General features: G+C 40.8%; 1 protein-coding gene across 7 annotated transcripts in view; it reads left to right on the forward strand.

Moving 5' to 3' along the window:
- KIF21A (kinesin family member 21A) overlaps window positions 1-15938 on the forward strand; it is a gene marked incomplete at both ends in the record, with an annotated part of 219842 nt that overhangs the window by 72410 nt on the left and 131494 nt on the right. The gene's annotated exons all lie outside the window — the stretch shown is intronic.

Consider the following 15938-nt stretch of genomic DNA (forward strand, 5'->3'; position numbering starts at 1 on the left):
TGGGTGTGAAATATAACTTGTCTGATATCATAGTTGCTACTCCTGCTTGCCTTTGAGTTTTGTTAGCATGGATTATCTTGCTCCAGCCCTTTACCTTGAGTTTGTTCCTATCTTTACTTGTAAGGTGTGTTTCTTGTAAGCAGCAGATGGATGGATTCTGGTTTTTAATCCATTTTGCCACTTTATGTCTTTTTTTGGGGAGTTGAGGCCATTTACATTCAGTGTGATTATTGAGAGAGAGATAATTTTTAATTCCTAACATGTTAAGATTTATTTTTTGTTTGAGATAGTATTTATTCTTCTTTGTTTAGTTGTCTGCTGGATAGAAAATCTTGTTTCTCTGCTTCTGGTGTGTATTACCTATTTCTTCTTTTTGTAGTTAAACTCCTTGAGTATTTTCTCTAGCACTGGTTTTGAAGACATAAATTCCTTCAGTTTCTGTTTGTCATGGAAGCTTCTTATTTCCGCATCTAATTTGATAGATAGTTTTTCTGGGTAGGAAATTTTGGCTGAAAGTTGTTTTCTTTCAGAGTTTGGAATGTTACTCCATGCCCTTCTGGCTTTCATGACTTGGTTTGGGAAGTCTGGGGTGATTCTAATTGGTTTGCCTCTGAATGTCACTTGGCCTTTTGTTTTTGTTGCCTTTAAGATTCGCTCCTTGGCTTCTACATTGGTCATTCTGACTATTATGTGATGTGGGGAACCTTTTATCAGACCTTGTCTAAAGGGAGTTCTATACGGTTCCTGGACCCGTGAACTGACCTCTTGCTTTATGTTTGGAAAATTTTCTGCTCTTACTTCCTTGAAGAGATTATTGATCCCTTTGGTTTCACCTTCTTTTCCCTCCTCTATTCAATTTATTCTTAGGTTAGTTCTCTTAAAATTGGCCCATATTTCTTCAATGTCAAATTCCTGTTGTTGGATTCTTTTTCTAAATTATAAACTATGTGTTCATTTTTGGAGTGATCATCTTCTAGGAGCGAGATTCTATTTTCCATGTGGTTTAATTTATTGTTTATACTTTGATTTGAGGCCTTTACTTCAATGATTGCATCTTTCATTTCTTTTAGGCTCTCTCTGAATTCTTTTCAAAGGTCCTGTATTATTTCTACAGTTATTTTCCTGATTTGATCTTCTAGAGATCTCTGAATTTTTGTGTTTCAGGTTTGATGTTGTGGGGTTGTGGGCATTCATTGCTCCATTGTTATTCCTCTTTCCCATGATTTCAGAAGTTCGTGCTTTCTCTGTGTCCTTCCCTGTGTCACTATGACTACTCTTAGGGTGCTCTGGATCTTGAGTCTGTGGTAATCTCAGTCACCACTACTCCTTTACTGGGTTGTATCGCAAAGTCTCAGACCCAGGGAGTTAATCGAGGCTGTGTGATACCATGGGGTGCCAGGCTGGGTGTTTTCCCATTAGGAGCTGCAACAAGGGTGTGGTATCTCTGCTACTGCTAGTCCTTCACTGGGTTTGGCTGCAAAATCTCAGACCCAGGGAGATTATCAAAGCTGCGCAAGACCTTGAGGGCGCAGACCTCAAGGATTTCTCCTTTAGGGGCCGCAATTTGACTCACGGTTGTTGAGTGCGCTGTTTTGTAGCTATTGCGGACTCCATGAACTTGTTGCCACCGCTGCTGGCAATATGGTGCCAGTGCCACACCGTGAGGCTGGCGTATTTCTTTTCTTGTTTTGAGCTCTGCTCTGAGTCCTTGGAGGGCATGCTGAGACTGGCCCTTGGGAGCTTCAGAAACTCCTTTCACCAAAAAATCTGCTGAATTATACCCGGTTGTTTTGCAGCACTTACCTCAGCTCTCTGTCCATCCCTCCTCTCTGGAGCCTGGTGGGTTGTTGAGCACGCTCATCTGGAGCTCTCCGGTGAACTCGCCACTGCTGCCAGCAGTATGGCACTGCTGCTGTGCCCTCGGCCATGAGGCCCGTATATCTGCTCTCGGGTTTTGAGCTCTCTTCTCAGTCCCCCTCCTCTCTGGAGCCTGGTGCTGCGAGGAAAGATGGCACCGGTGCGGCTTTGCCGCAGCAATGAGGGCCGGTTTCTTTTCTGGTGTCTGGTTGTTCTTCTAGCCTTCTTTTTCTCTGTCCCTTGTATTTACAGTTTTTATTTTTCTGCTGATGGTGTTTTCTGGCTATGAAAGCACTGATTTTGTGGTAATAGACATCGATTGTTAGCAGGACTCATAAATGTCTCTTTTCTCCATCGCCATCTTCTCAGAAGTTTGTACAATTTATTTAAAACCATCTCACTTAAACTGAGTGCAGTGTGCCCATCTATAATCCAGTTCTTTAAAGTTAAGACAGGAGGTTCACAGGTTTCAGGCTAATCCAGCAAGACATTGCTTCTAAATTAAAAAAAAAAAAAATCAAAAGGACTAGGGATGTAACTCAGAGTTAGAATCCCTGTGAATTCATTCCTTGGGACCCCCCATCTTAAGTAATCCATATATATGAAAATGTAGTAGGGATGATATGCTTACCCATTCTTGGTAAAGACCATAGGTGAGAGAGGGAACCTAGGTAAAATTTTTGTCTCTTGATTATTTTCCATAACCTTACCTCTTTCATTCTTCTAAGAATCTGCCAGGTATAAAGAAGAGTTCTAGATAGAAAAGACTAAGCACAGAGTAGAAGAGATGTAAAGAGATGAATCAGAAATTCATTTATAGTCTCTGAAAACACACTTGGTTAGCAATGTGTGAGAGAGGTTAATATACCACTGGAAGTTAAAATGTGTTATATGCAAGAGAAGAGAAAGATGGTAAGCTGTCAAATCCCACACTGCACAGCCGTAGCAAATTTAGGGGCTTAGGGTGGAAATCACATATAAAATTTCAAAGTATGTAGTCAAGGTAAATGTGAATTGAATTAAATTGCTTAAACAGCTGCGGGTCAAGACAATTTCAAAGGATTTCTATTTTCATAATAACAATCGATACCTCAGGGAAAAAAATTCTTGTACTCCAAGAGCATAAAGGGTAGGAGTATCCTTGGAATACACTATTTCAAACCTACTTTGAGCAGAGCATGGTCAGAGTTTGAAGTGGCTCTTGACTCTTGGCATGCTTTGGAGGCTAATAGAAAGATTAACTATTGACTTGTGTTCTCAAATTATTTTATTTATTTATTTATTTATTTATTTATTTATTTATTTTGGTACTGGGGTTCCTGGAAACCCTTCTACCTCCAGATTACACTCCCAGACCTATTTTTATATTTTAATTTGAAACAGGGTCTCTTAAGCCACTGAGCAATCCTCCTGTCTCCGCCTCCCAAGCATGGGGATTACAAGTGTGCGCCACCATGCCTGGCCTTTTATGATTTAAATTGCATATAGAAGCTGGGCATGGTGGTACACGCTTTTAATCCCCGTGCTTGGGAGGTTGAGACAGGAGGATCGAACAGGTTCGAAGCCAGCCTCCGCTATTTATGAGGCTCTCAGCAACTTAGTGAGACCCTGTTTCCAAATAAAATATAAAATAGGTCTGGGAGTATAGCCACGAGGTAGAAAACCTCTGGCTTCCACCCCCAGTACTACCACCACCACCAAAAAATAAAAAAAATAAAAATAAAAATAAAAAATAAAAGTTGCATATAGATATTATTTGGTTTCTGTGGATTTTGCACTGGTGGCATTGACAAGTAGATTACAATGGGATTAGAGTCACAAGAAGCCTAATGTTTGTTTCCAATCAGGCATCCTGTTGATGTATTATGGGGAACATTATTTATCAATTTATATCACATCTTGCTCCTTTGAAGCCTGTATTATGAATGTTACAGTATTATCATTTATTGATACAATGTTACAATATTGTCATTTATTGACTTCTGAATGTACAAAACAAATTCTGTTTAAAAGGCATTATGTAAAATGTGAAACATTAAGCACATGTACTTTATATTTTTAAAGCATTTTTCTTTATTTGTCTTTCTTTAGTATGTATATAAGCTTTTATCCAATTCATTTCAAGTAACCAAATAATGAGTTAGTATGTCTGTCAGACATTTTTTCATTTAAAGTTTTTTTTTTTTTTTTAATTGAGGGGGCTGGGGATGTGGATCAGTGATGTTTTAACTTATGAGAAGCATTGGGTTTGAGTTCCAGCACCAGAAAAGAAAGAGGAGGAGAAAACAGGAACTGAAGAAAAGTTTTAATTCTATCAAACTCTAAAGCACATACGTACCAATATAATTTTCTTTTGTTTATGTAGTATTGGGGATTGAACCCAAGAGGTGCTCTCCCACTGGGCTGTATTCCCAGGCTTTTTCAGTTTTTATTTTGAGGCAAGATCTCACTAAGCTGCCAAGGCTGGCTTCAAAACTTGGGATCTTAGCTGGGCGTGGTGGCACATGCTTGTAATCCTAACATTTGGGAAGCTGAGATTGGAGGATCATGGCTCGTGGACAGCCTCAGCTACTTAGTGAGGACCTCCACAACTTAGTGAGACACTGTTTCAAAATAAAGAATCATATATAGGGCAAGGAGTGCAGCTTGGAGGTCAAATGCCCCAGGGTTCCATCCCTAGACCTGAAAAAACAAACAAACAAACAAACAAACAAACAAAAAACCCTTGGGATCTTCCTCCAGAGTAGCTGGGGTTACAAGTGTTCAGCCTAATATAAATTTAATGGGAAGTACTGCCTTAAAATTAGTTTAAAAGTTCTCAACTTTTATAATCCAGATTATTCTTAACTGTGTTTACAAATTTCTAAAGAATATCTTTCACTTTAGTGATGTTTTAGTATGGTTAGAGTTTTCTTAATTTTCTTAAATAAGCAGTAATATAACTCTATATTTTACATTATTATGTTGGTGTGACTGGTTTTAAAAAATACAGAATTACCATAATGAGTCACAATCTAAATTAACATGCAGTTTAGTTGGAATCAGGCTTTAAAGCCATTCTTTGCCTCTATACATATATACATAAGCATGTGTAAGTTAGGACTTAGGATTTGCTGCTGTAACACAGATACAAACAACACGTGCTTAAATAAAATAGAAGTTATTATGGCATCCCCAAGATAGCAAGGAATCTGCATGGTATTAGGGACACAGACTTCTTGACTTGTGGCTGTGCTGTTCCTAGAATGTTGATCTCACATGTGTGGTTGGAGAACACCATACTCACATCCTAAGCAGGAAAGGGAGTAGGGAGCTCTCTTCTTTTCAGGAACTGACTTGGAAGTAGCACAGATCACTCACCTGAAGCCTGTAGGTCAGACCTCTTGTCACATCACCACAGAGAGCAGCCATGCCAGTTAGGAAATGTAGAGTACCAAATACATAGCTAAGATTCCTGTTACTGTGGAAGGAGAACATGGATTTGAGGAGACATCTAGCAGTTTCTACATGTGCACTTCACCCATAAATCATACCCATTCTCTCACTGAATCTCATCCCAATCATAGTTTATTGTCCCTGGGTTGTGGAAAGTAGATTCCCTCAAGTCCTGTTGTGGCTTCTTGTCTTCAGCACATCCAAATTGAAAGCCAGCTTGTCTAGTAAAGCAGGGATAGGGAAAAACATGTGCCAGAGACAGTGTGAGAGGAAAAGCAGGCTGAGCCCACTGCAAGAGGGGAAGGTAGAAAATCCTGCAGTCACTGGTCCTCAGCACCTGTCAAGTCCTTTGTGTGTGTGAATCATGTAGGTGTTTATTCCAGCACTAGGAAATGGTCTCTGTTAACCCTCCTGGCAAGCTCGCCCCACTGCCCTCAGGGAGGAAATCACTGTTATCCTGGTTCCTGCCAGGAGAATCTCCTTTGGGAGATTCTTTATTATCTGTTCTCCATGGCCAGATCTAAAGTAGGCATTGGAAAGTATATTTCTCTGGGGTTGGATGCTTTCACACTGGCTTGTAAGGAGTCTAGCAGGGCCTTTGTATTAGGCAGTCATAGGGTTTCAATTCCAGGCTTGTGCCTCTGGTGGAAGTTCTACATCTTAAAAACTCTTTGGTTGGACTTTCATCATATTTGAGGTGATTAGCTCCAAGTGTAAGTAACCACAGTTTTTTTTTTTTTCTCTAAGCTAAAAATGCTGAATTTTAACTATTGGCTTTTGTGCTCTGAAAATCCTCCAGTTTCTTGTGGTTTAGATGAGGGGTAATAGGTTTCATGTCTTCAGGATTTTGGGGTAGCTCTCATTTTCTGGCTGAGAGCTGCTGGGGTTCCAGAGCTCTCAGTTTAGGCTCTGTGTCTTCTGAACACCCTGTCTTAACTATGCTAGTGTAGAACAAGGAAGGATCTGGCTCCTAAGCCCTTTGAAAACCCACTTTCCAGACACTCAGCCAATTGAGATTCCAAGCTATGAGTGGTGTGAGCTTTTCTCAGTAGAGCAGAATGCCCTCCCAAGTCTTCTGGAGACTGCTTTATTTATCCCCAGTTTACTTCTTTTGAAAGGACTTTGTTGAAAACAACAAGAAGTCAATACATAGTAATGTTCTTGATTTTGCTACCTTTTTTTAAAGTTAGAGCCTTAGTACTTTCAAGGTACTTGACTTTCAAGGTGGCGGTTGGCTGGACTATTTTCCATGGCATAGCAAGTAGCAGATTTTCATCTGTTTGTTTCCTTACCTGATGTTCAACCTCAAAGGCAGTGCCACGTATTGCAGGTTCTGTTAGGATATAACAGCTATCAAGTCTAGATTAGTTAGGATATGAGTTGGGCTGTTTGAACAAAGATCCCCAAATTATAAAGGCTTAAATTAAAAAGTTTACCTCTCCTCCACATTACAGCCAGTGTACAAACAGCCCAGAACTGTTAAGCTCCCTTGTGTTGAGGACCCAGGATCCCTCTGTGTAGTTGCCCCACCATCCTTCAGGATTCAAGATGGCACATCACCATCATTCTGCATTCTAGCCAGTGAGAAAGAAAAAAAAAAGGAAAGATCCATCTTTCCCATTGGAGGTCTCTATTGTTGGCATTGACCAGAAATTGATCATATGGTTATATCTAGCTTGCAAGAAGGCTTAAAATGTACAGAGTATTCTAGTAAGCAAGTTATTAATAGCAAGAATATTAATAAATAAAAAGGAGAGAATGAGTTTTGGAGTAAATTTGTAGTAGTTTATGTTATAAAATATAAGTTCTGCATTAGATTTTAAAGAATAAAACAAACAGAAAGCTTTTATCACCATACAGAAAATTAATGGTTGGGTAGGATAATTGTGCAGTACAAAACACGAGTTCATGATATGTGAATTTAATTTATAACCATTCAATCTGCAGTTTGCCTTTCAGAGACTGCAGTGAACATACTCACATACACTACATTTGAAACTGTGTGTTTAAAAATTTATTTTTTCACCTGTTAGATTTTTCCTTCATTAATACTTAATGAGCTAAACGTAGAGAAGAGACCCAAAATAACATTTAGTCTCAAGCTTTTCCAGCAAAATTTCTCTAACTACAGTGAGAGAAAAATGGGCAATGTATTATTCAACTGGAAATTTCCTCAAGTTCTTAAGATTTATCTAAAAATGAGTGCAAATTTTGTATTATACTTCATTTTGTATATGAATTCTAAAAATATATTTGTTTCCAATATAAAAATCTTTACTTGTGAATTTTATCAAATATAAAGTTGTCATTTCAGGAAGATAAGCAGTACTTTTTTCTGTCTTTCACATTGAATCATAACTTAGAGTATGAATGAAATAGTTGAGAAGATTGGGTAATTTGGTATATAAAACTCACACTACATATTTTATTCATATATATGAGCACCTAGTCATGAAATTAAAGGATATTCAGTATGGCAACTGGTGGCAGACTTTAAAGGCTGTCTCTCCGTTTCTCCTTTTGCTCAGTGGTTGTCTTCTTAGCCCTTTGCTCTAATGGAACTCATTCCTCATTTTTCAGTGTCTGATTAGATGTCACATTTTCCTAAGAAGAAAAAGAAAGTTTTCCTGAGCATGGCTCATGGACTCCAAAGCAATGCTTAATGACCCCTGACTCCTGATCTTCCCTCCTTTGTGTAATCTCCTTGCCTTGATTTGGACAATACTTGCTACTTGCTTCTAATCAGTAGAATATAGCAAGTGATGAGATATTACTCCCATGACTTGGTTATATGGAGTAGATTTTAACAGACTGGAGTGAGATTCTCCTGAGCTTTTGAAGCTGCTGTATTGTGAGAGGGCCACATGGCTAAGACCTGTAGGTGGCATCTAGGAGCCATGAGATGGTCACCTGCCAGCAAGAATTAGGGACCTCACTTTACAACTGCAAGCAACTGAATTTTGACAACAACTTGAATGAGCTTGGAAGAGTATCCTGAACTCCAGCCTTGATTGTAGGCACTTATGACTTTGAACAGAGGCCCCAGCTATGCTGTGCCTGGACCTGAACTTAGAGAAATTAAGACCATACATGTATTATCTTAGGTCCTAAGTTTATAGTAATTTATTATACAGCAGTAGAAAATGAATATATTTAAGAGTCCTGTATTGCTTGAGGAAAAACAAAACAACAATCCAGATTTCATGTCTTACTTCCTTTTGTCCTGGATGTGACTGTCAGCATCTGAGGCAGCTTTGTCCAAGGGTGATGGAGTGAGGGGCAGAAACCCAAAATGGGTCTACAGGTTTGAATTCCTGCTAAGCTTTCTTGTCTGAGCTCATTGGAGCCCATCTCGTGAACCACCTATTTAAATACTGTAGGTGTGTGGAACTTGCTTGACTTTGTCATGTCTAGAAACTAAATTACTAGGATTGGTACTTTTATTTTTCATATATATATATATATATATATATATATATGTATGTATTGGTGTATTGTAGTCATATATCACAATGGAATACAAGACTTGTGAGGATATACAAGTACACATCATACAATTAGCCCTTATCCAATCCCCATCCCATTCACTCTCCCTTCCTTGATTCCATGCTTGATTGGTGATTAACTTTGATACATTTGTTTATGTACATCATGAGTTTTAAAGAGATTCCATCCTCCCCTATCCTATCCCCTCTGATTGGTCACCCTAATTGCTCCTCTATAGGCCCCTTTCTTCAACTAGATCTCCTCCTATTACATATTTTTTTCCTAGATTTTTTATATTAGGGAAGGCATCTGTTTTTTTTTTTTAATTTTCTGTGATATTTCTCTGTGTACGCTGCATTGCAAGTTCCGATCCCACTCTTGACGACCCTGACACTGGCCTGGCCACCTGACAGACTCTGATTCTGGCCTCACTGGCTCCAGCACCAGTAGTACCTCATAGCAAGCCCTGATCCCGGCCTTGCTGGCACCACCACTAGCCTCACCCCTTGGCAGGCTCTGATCCCTGCCTCAGAGGCTCCAGCACCGGCCTTGCCTCACAGCAGACTCCAATCCTGGCCTTGCTGGCCCTGACACCGGCCTAACCCCTTGGCAGATTCCAATCCTGGACTCAGAGGCCCCAGCCCTGGCTTTGCCTCATGACAGGTTCTGATCCCAGCTTTATTGGCCCCGGCACCAGCCTCACCCCTCGGCAGGCTCCAGTCCTGGCCTCGGAGGCTCTGCCACCTGCCTTGCCTTACAGCAGGCTCCGATCCTAACCTCGTTCCAGCACCAGCCTAACCCCTCAGCAGGCTCCAATCCCGGCCTTGGAGGCCCCACCACCAGCCTTGCCTCACAGCAGGCACCGATCCTGGCCTTGCTGGCCCCGGCACTGGCCTAACCCCTTGGCAGGCTCTGATCCCGGCCTCGGAAGCCCCAGCACCATCCTTGCCTCATGGCAGGCTCCGATCCTGGCCTCACTGGCCCTGGCACCGACCTAACCCCTCGCAGGCTCCGATCCCAGTCTCTGAGGTCCCAGCACTGGGCTTGCCTCACAGCAGGCTCCGATCCCAGCCTCGCTGGCCACGGCACTGGCTTAACCCCTCAGCAGGCTCCAATCCCAGCCACGGAGGCCTCAGTAGTGGTCTTGCCTCACAGCGGGCTCTGATCCCAGCCTTGCTGGTTCCGGCTCTGGCCTAACCCCTCAGCAGGCTCCGATCCCAGCCTCGGGGCCCCCAGCACCAGCCTAGCCTCACTGCAGGCTTTGATCTTGGCCTCCCTGGTCATGGCACAGACCAAACCCCTCAGCAGGCTCCGATCCCGGCCTCAGAGGCCCCAGGCCCAGTCTTGCCTCACTGCAGGCTCCGATCCCGGCCTCGCTGTCCCAGACACCAGCCTCACCCCTCATCAGGGTTCAATCTGAGCACCATCTTCACACAGCATGTTATCCCAAGTTCCCAAGCATGTGCGGTGGTAGCGTTCTGCCTCTGAGGTTATTTCTTCAAAAGATCCAGGTGTGTTGCATCAGATCTCTGCCTCTCCTAAGTACTGGCCGCTGCTGTTGCCACTGCCTTCACCATCTCAATTCTTTCCCCAAACTGTTTTCCCACACTGGATGTTGTCCGGTATTCCTGATAATGCGCGACAGTAGCATCCCACCTTTGGGGCAATTTCTTCAGAAGATCAGGGTGGGTTGGATCAGATCTCTGCCTCTCCCAAATACAAGCCTCCACTGCCACCACAGCCGTCACTGCCAACACCACCTTCATCCTAGGTCTTTGCCAAGCTCCCTCCTTACAGATGATGTCCAGGATTCTTAAGCATGTAAGGATGAAGCAGTCCCCCTTCGCGGGGAATTTTTCCAAAAGTTCCAGGTCAGTTGGATATGTTTTGTCTGCATTTCCAGAATCCTGGCTACTGCCGCGGCCATCTTGACCCCTCTCCAGTGTTTTTTTCTTTTTCTTTTTCTTTTTTTTTTCTTTCTCTTTTTTGAATAAGAGAAGACAGTATGTGTGGTTTGAAGAGGTTCTAGCAATGAATTTTTTCTCCCTTCCAGAAGCGGAGTGTCACAGCCTAACTGCGCAGAGCAGGATCTGCTGTTCTAAGCACATCATGGCCAGGTGCAGTACAGCAGCGCTGAGTTCCTTAGTACCCATGGCTTGGCCTCCCGCCCGGCACTGGGCCTTCCTGGGAGCGGACCGGGCCATCAGCCTGGCACCGGGCCTTCCAGGGAGCAGGCCAGGCCACCCACCCCAGCCCCGCACCTGGCCTTCTGGGGAGTGGGTAGGGCCACCTGTCCCCAGCCCAGCTCTGGGCCTTTCTGGGAGTGGGCCAGCCCGCCTGGCCCCAGCCCAGAACTGGGCCTTCCCAGGAGCGGGCCAGGCCACCTGCCCCCAGCCCGGCTCCGGGGCTTCCTGGGAGTGGGCCAGGCCTGGATTGTCACTTTAATAAAATTCTATTATATCTGATTGGGTCATAAAAATTAGGTTTTTTTCTAGGTATGTCCACTGTGTGCATTAGAAACAATTCACCTGTTTCTTTGCTTGATCTTTTCTTTCTTTTTTCTTTTTTCTTTTGTACTGGAGATTGAACGGACAGGCATTCTACCTCTGAGATACATCCCCAGCCTTAATTTATTTTTGTTTGGAAACAGGGTTTTTCTAAGTTGCTGAGAGCCACACTAAGTTGCTGAGGCTGCCCTTGAACCTGCCATCCTACTGTTTCAGCCTCTCAAGTACTAGGATTATAGGTGTGCACCACCACACTGGGCTTGGTTGATTCATTTTAACATTTCTTTTTTTCTTTAGAATCCTACCTATCTAAGAGACTCCTGAAATGCATCTTCTTCCCTCTTTTAACTTGGGCTGATGTCTTCCATCTCTGCTACCTTAAGCTTTGAAACTCAGAGTAGGGTATCAAAAATGCAGATTTTCAACCACCATCCAGACCTCAACATAAGAATATGTATTTTATAAACTCCCCATGTAATTCACATGTACATTAATGTCTGGTAAATGTTAACCTAAGATTTTTAAAATGTGTAATAGCTTATCTTGTTGAATTGAGATTATTTTGGTATTAATCTCATTTCCAGTATTAGATGATAAAGTTCTAGATGTAAGAAACTTAACATTTGTCCTTTATTTCCCCTGCAGTGCCTAGTATGGTATCTCATATATAGAAGCACAATAAATTGCTTGTTAAATTGAATAAAATATGAGGATTTCTTCCTGTTTTCTGAATACCTTTAATTCTTATAGTTAAATTCAATGTCTGTAGTTTAGCTCATCTTTATTTTTTATAAATCAAGAACCTTCATAATCTATTTATAGGCATCAAATCTCTTCCTGGAAGTGGGAGATAATAGCTTGGGGAACTCATTGTGGCTTAAAAATCACTAATGACATTTTTGTTCAATTCCTAGGACTCAGATTGTTTTACCAAATGTACAAATGTAACTCTTAACTCTTTTAGTGTTCCTGTTAATGGGATGGCATTTATCTATTTCCTCTGACCTTCAATAGAGGATTAAGTGTATTCTGTGCATTTATCAAAAATACTTTGTTTGCTAATGTTTCTCTAGTGTATTCATGAACTAAAAAGTCTCATTTGCCAGGGATCTGTTCACCTCTCAACTATGATCTCATTTTAAAGATAATAGTCTGAATTAAGCTGGTGAGAATTTTATGGGGCTGCTTGTTATATCCCCCCTTTCCGATATTTTGTGAAATAGTGTAAAGTGCTATGAATGGTATCCAGCTGACTTTGTAAAAGGAAAATAATCTGTAAAAAGTGAGTCAAATGCATGAAAGTTTAACCCTTACAAAGGAAATTTCACTGATAGATGTGTTTAGAAAAATATGAAGTGTTAATTGTGTATTGGGTGGCTTCTGAAATTATTGTCTTTAGAAATGGGTCATAGGAGGAACTCTAGATGAAAAAGGAAATCCTATAGAGGAGCAAGCAAGGCAACCTAAAGGAGGAGAAAGGAGGGGGGAAGAGGAAAATCTCTAAAACACACAATGTACTTAAACATATCGAAGTCAACCACTAAGCCAAGCAAGGGAAGGAGGGACAGGGAGGGAATGAGGTAGGAATTGGGTAGGGGTTAAATCAGTGATGCGTACATGTATATACATACAAGTTCTTTACCTCAATATGATGTATGAATATAATGTACCAATAAAAAAATAAAAAATATATATACTGTATCCTGAGTGTTGTCAAGACTCTTTAGTGGGTCTGCTTCATTGTATGTAGTAAGCATGACAGTATATCAGAGTTGCTTCATATATTGTATCTAATACAGTAAAAAATAATAAAAAAAACTATGCCTACTGTGCCTGTTAAAAATACTATTTTAATTATGAGAGTGATAGGTTACATATAAATTCTCTACTTCCTATCCCCAACCCTCTAACTTGAGGTACCTTTGGGCAGAACTGAAAAATCAAGGAAAGGTAATTGTTTGAGAAAGTTGGGTGACAAACCCAGATTCATACTGCTAATTGAGTCTTCTTATATAGGTTGAGCATCCTTAATCTGAAATATCAAAATCTAAAATTTGAAACTTTGTGATCGCTGACTTGACTCACAAAGTGGAAAATTCCATACCTGGCCTCATGTCACAGGTTGCAGTAAAATGCTCATAATATTTACAAATATTGTATAAAATTACTGCAGGCTGGCATGCAGGCAGGCAAGCAGGCATGATGTGCATACCTGTAATTCCAATACTTGAAAGGTTGAGACAGGAGGATCCCAGGTTCATCACCAGCTTCAGTAAGTTATAGAGGCCCTCAGCCACTTAGTGAGACCTTGTTTCAAACTTAAAAAAAAAAAAAATAGAACTGGGGGTGTGGCTCAGAAGTAGAATACCCTTGGGTTCAGTCCCAAATAACACACACACACACACACACACACACACACACCCTTCAGGGTCTGTGTAAAAGGCATATATGAAACATAAATTAATTTTATGTTTAGACTTGGGTCTTATCCCCAAGATATCTCATTAAGTATATGCAGATATCTCTAAAGCTGCAAAAAGCCCTAATTGGAAGCACTGCTCTGGGAAGTTACAGCAGGCTGGATATGAGGCAGCTGCTTACTTCTGATGATGTGGAACCTTGGGTTCAGAGGCCTGTTCTTGGGGAAGCTCTGGGGTTTCATGGGAGAATCTTAAGAAATACTGGGTGGGGGTAGGGAGTCTAGTTGTGAGGAATGCCTGGGTAACCTCTAGTAGGAGTAGCTTTGTTATTATATTTTTTACATACTGGTTCCAGGACTGAGATTGTGTTTGGAAGGAAAAATTTATGGTGACAGTAGCAACAGTGTGTGTGTGTGTGTGTGTGTGTGTGTGTGTGTGTGTGTGTATGTGTGTGTGTGTGTGTGTGTGAGAGAGAGAGAGAGAGAGAGAGAGAGAGAGAGAGAGAGAGAGAGACCTTAGTAGACCCAGAGGGTGTAAAGCTCTACTTCCAAAATAAAGTATGAACATCACTGCATATGACTGCTTCCAAATTTTCGTGCTAGGCTAGCACTGTGTTAGAATCATTTGGTGAGCTAATTATAAATATAGAATTTGGGCCCCACCTCTGGAAATTCTGACCTAATAAGTCTGGGGTGGAGCCTGGGAATCTGAGTTAAAAATATAACTAAACCAAATAAACAAACTCATTTAATTTACCAGGTGATTCTCCCTCATAGACAAGTTTGAGAACTGATACTACTCTTATCTGTTATCAATAGCTTTGGTGGCACTTCCCTACCTCCTAAGGCAAGTCATCAGACTTTGGTATTAATTGTTAAATTTTCTTTCCTAATTTTTGACTGAGATAAACATGTTTGTTACTTGATTGAATTATCTGAGTGTGCCATGATTAGGCTTTGAATATGTCTCAGTTTACCTGGATCATTTATAATTAATGACAGTTATCTTAGAACAGTTGTGCATAGTATTTCTTTTGATTTCAAAAGCATCCTGGTTTGTACAGTTTTATTATTACTCTAACCATAACTTATGTTTTTAGTACCAGACTTTATATTGAAGCCAAAGGGAAAATATTAATTTCTCATTGAGACTGTAACAAATTACCACAAATTTAGTGGCTTTAAAAACACATATATATTTATTCTCACATAATTCAGAATGTCAGAAGTCTTAAATGGTTGAGCAGATCTCTGTTCCTTCTGGGGGCTCACTTCAGAATGAGAATCTCTTTCCTTGCCTCTTCTTTGAGAAGTCTCTTGTTTACTTTGGCTTTTGGCCCCTTCCACTATCTCCAAAGCCAACAATGGCTGGTCCAGTCTTCTTTAAACTGTATCATCTTGATGAACATCTGCTGAAGCAAATCTCCCTCTGACTTCCTCTTATAGGGATAATTGTGATGACATTGGGCTACCCAGATAATCTCAAACTGCCAAGTTAGTCATGTTTGTAGAATCCCTTTTTACCATGTAAATTGATGTATTCATGGGTTTCAGGGATTTGGGACTATTATTTCGTTGGCCACAGGACATAATCTCTTCTACTCCCCTGTTATAGTTTGTGCTTGTAGGTAGCAATCGCCTATCAGAAAAGTACCACAGCCTCCCTTAAAAAAAAAAAAAAAAAAAAAAAAAGATAAGCTGAGCGTGGTGGCACATGCTTCTAATCCCAGCATTTGGGAGGCTGAGACAGGAGGATCGTGGTTCCTGGACAGCCTCAGCTACTACTTAGTGAGGCCCTTTGAAATTCAGTAATATACTATTTCAAAATAAAGAATAATAAATTGGGCTGGGGGTATAGCTTGGAGGTAGAATGACCCTGGGTTCCATCCCCAGTACCATACACACACACACACAAAGTAAATAGATAAATATGGGAACTCAGGCCAACTGATTGCTAGAGAAGTTTAGATAATATAAAAGTCTTTATTATAATTATTTTCTATTTGTAATTGCTTCTGAATTCAAGGATCAGAAAATATTATACTTGAAAGGAAACCATGTTTCTAATTTGAGTTATACTAGCATTTATTTTTCTATTAGGACATATAAAAGATATATTATTTTCAAACATTTGATTCATAGGTTCTGAAGTGAAAAAACTTGAGAGTTAGAAATGTATAACTTAGAAATAGGATGAGTTCTTTTTTTAAGAAAAGCACACATAGATTCATGTT

The sequence above is a fragment of the Muscardinus avellanarius genome, assembly GCF_963383645.1.
Source record: "Muscardinus avellanarius genome assembly, chromosome: 11".
Taxonomy (NCBI): Eukaryota; Metazoa; Chordata; class Mammalia; order Rodentia; family Gliridae; genus Muscardinus; species Muscardinus avellanarius.